The sequence below is a fragment of the Mandrillus leucophaeus genome, unplaced genomic scaffold (genome assembly GCF_000951045.1).
Source record: "Mandrillus leucophaeus isolate KB7577 unplaced genomic scaffold, Mleu.le_1.0 Scaffold419, whole genome shotgun sequence".
Taxonomy (NCBI): domain Eukaryota; kingdom Metazoa; phylum Chordata; class Mammalia; order Primates; family Cercopithecidae; genus Mandrillus; species Mandrillus leucophaeus.
Genome location: NW_012104465.1, coordinates 1,421,496 through 1,424,716, shown reverse-complemented (window position 1 = coordinate 1,424,716; position 3,221 = coordinate 1,421,496). Strand labels below are relative to the sequence as shown.

The 3,221-nt window shown below is 37.2% G+C and overlaps 1 protein-coding gene across 1 annotated transcript in view; it reads left to right on the top strand.

The window, feature by feature from the left end:
* LOC105548704 (acid-sensing ion channel 2-like) overlaps nucleotides 1-3,221 on the top strand; it is a gene marked incomplete at its 5' end in the record, with an annotated part of 298,295 nt that overhangs the window by 117,496 nt on the left and 177,578 nt on the right. The window lies entirely within an intron of this gene.

The following is a 3,221-nucleotide window of genomic DNA, read 5'->3' as shown; positions in this document are numbered from 1 at the left end:
TATTGGTATTTTGAGCCAGATAATTCTTTGTTGGGGGGTGTGGGGGGGTTGTCCTATGTTTTGCAGAGTGTTTAGCAGCATCCTTGGCATCTACCCACTAGACGTGAGTAATACCCATCCCCACATTGTGACACATATCCCCAGGGAGCGCCCCTAAAACTACAGCTCTAAGGCTTACAGCATAAATCTTTAACTTATCACATTATATTCAAGCAAATGTTATACAACTGTATGTATAGTATCAGAAACTTACAAAAGTGTACTTCCCTCTCCCACACCCCATCTTTTTTGTCATACATTTTTCTTCTACATATGCTATAAACCCCACAACACGTTGTTATTTCTACTTTTTAAAATAATCTTTTGAAGAGATTTTAAAAATAAGAAAAAATATTTTATATTTACTCACATATTCTTTATGTAAATTCAAACTTCCATCTGGTATCATTTTATTTTCTGCTTAAAGGACTTGTTTCAGTATTTCATGTGGTAATTGTTTTCTGGTGATGAATTCTGTCATCATTTGTATGTTTGAAAATAATCTTTACTTTTGTTATTGAAATATATTTTTACCAGATATATAATTCTAGGTTAACAGTTACTTTCTTTCAGTACTTTAAAGGTATCACTCCGCTGTTTTCTGGCTTTCATTGTTTCTGAGACGTTTGCTTTCATTTTTATCTTTGTTCCTCTGCGTATAATGTGTCTTTGTTTCTGGCTTCATTTAAGTTTTTCTCTTTATCACTACTTTTCAGCAATTTGGTTTTGATATGCTTTGATGTGATTTTCTACATGTTTTTTTATATTTGCAGTTCATTGATTTCTTTTTATCTATATGGGTTTAAATTTTTATCAATTTTGAAAGTCCTGGCTATAATTTCTTCAAATATTTTTCTCTCCCCTTCTTCTAGCACTCCAACCTCATGAATATTAGGTCTTTTTGTATTGTCTCACAGCTCACAGATAGTCCACTATTTTTATTTTGTCTTTTAACTCTGTGTATCATTCTGGATAGTTTTTATCACTGTGTCTTTAAGGTCACCGATCTTTTCTTTTGCAGTGCCTACTCTGCTGTTAATTCCATCCAGTGCATTTTTAAATCTGAGATATATTTTTCATCCCTAAAATTTTGCTTCGGGTCCTTTTTATGTCTTCCATTGTCTCCTTAGCATGCTCACACACACTTTTCTCTATCTTCTTGAGCAAATAATATATGATTATAGCAGCTGTTTTAATGTTCTTGACTACTAGTCTGATTATTTGTGTCATTTTGAGGTCTATTTCTGTGGATTTATTTTTTTCCCTCATTGCGGGTCACAGTTTTCGTTCTTTCTTTTTCTTTTCTTTTTTTTTGCATCCCTGAGCATTTTCGATTGGCTATCAGGCATTATGAATGTCATGTTGTTGGATGTTATCATTTTTTTCAGTTCCTTTAAATGTTTGGGGGCCTTGTCCTGGAATGCAATTAAGTTACTTCAAAACAATTTGGGTGCTTCATTCATTTACATACTGTCTATGGCAACTTTTGCATTACTACAGAAGACTTAAACAGTTGAGACAGAAGCCATGTGGCCCATACATTCTAGTAGGTGCAAAAGTAGTTGCGGTTTTGGACTATGAATTTTAAATCATTATAACTAGGCTCAAACACATCTCTATTAAGCAAAATAGGAACCATTACAATCAACACCTTTTTGCCAGTAAGAAATAAGCTTGTTTTTTCCTACAGTGTAAAAATCCATGCTTCAGGATTTAGCGAACTCTTGGAAAGCATCTTCTGCATCCTGCTCATTGTGGAAGCATTTTCCCTGAAATAAGTGGTCAAGTTGCTTGAAGAAGCAGTAGTTGGTTGGTGAGAGGTCAGGTGAATATGGCGGATGAGGCAAAACTTCATCATCCAATCCATTTGAAGCGTTGGTTGTTCGACGTGCTGTCAGATGTTGTCGTGGAGAAGAATTGAGCCCTTTTTGTTGACCAACACCAGCTTCGGGTATTGCAGTTTTGCCGCATCTCATAGACTTGCTGAGCATGCTTCTCACATGTAATGGTTTCGCCGGGATTCAGAAAGCTGTAGTGGATCAGACCGGCAGCAGACCACCAAATAGTGACCATGACCTTTTCTGGTGGAAGTTTGGCTTTGGGAAGTGCTTTGGAGTTTCTTCTCAGTCCAGCCACTGAGCCAATCATCACCAGTTGTTGTATAAAATCCACTGTTCGTCACACATCACAATCTGATCCAGAAATGGTTCATTGTTATTGCATAGAAAAAGAGTAGACAACACTTCAAAATGATGATTTTTAAAATTTTTGCTCAGCGTATGAGGCACCCATTTATCAAGCTTTTTCACCTTTCCAATTTGCTTCAAATGCCAAACGACCATAGAATGGTCGACATTGAGTTATTCAGCAACTTCCTGTGTAGTTGTAAGAGGATCAGCTTTGATGATCAACTTTCGGTGGCTGGCCACTATTCCCCTCATCTTCAAGGCTCTTGCCCCCTTTGCAAACCTTCTTTAACCACCACTGCACTGCACGTTCATTAGCAGTTCCTGTGCCAAATGTGTTGTTGATGTTGTGAGTTGTCTCTGCTGCTTAACGAACTATTTTGAGCTTAAATAAGAAAATCTCTCGAATTTACTTTTTGACTATCATTATTTCCATAGTCTGAAATAAATATAAAATAAACAGCAATTAGTAAGTCATTAGCCAAAAAATAAAGCGAGAAATGCCCATTACAATGATGTATAAGGCCAGGGGTGGTGGTTCACACCTGTAATCCCAGCACTTTGGGAGGCTGAGTCAGGCAGATCATTTGAGGTGAGGAATTCGAGACCAGCCTGGACAACATGGTGAAACCTCATCTCTACTAAAAATACAAAAATTAGCTAGGCATGGAGGCACATGCCTGTGATCCCAGCTACTCGATAGTCTGAGGCAGGAGAATCACTTGAATCCTGGAGATGGAGGTTGCAGTGAGCCGAGATCGAGCCATTGCACTCCAGTCTGGGCAACAGAGAGAGACTCTGTCTCAAAGAAAAAAAAAATGATGTATAACATAACCACATTTATTTAAGAATGTATCCCAAATATCAAATGGCAAATTTCAACAATGCAAAAACCGCAATTACTTTTGCACTCACCTAATAAAATATTTACTCTCTGGTCCTTCACAGAAAATGTTTGCTGACCTCTGCTTCAGATCCTTGCTTTTATGCTTTATT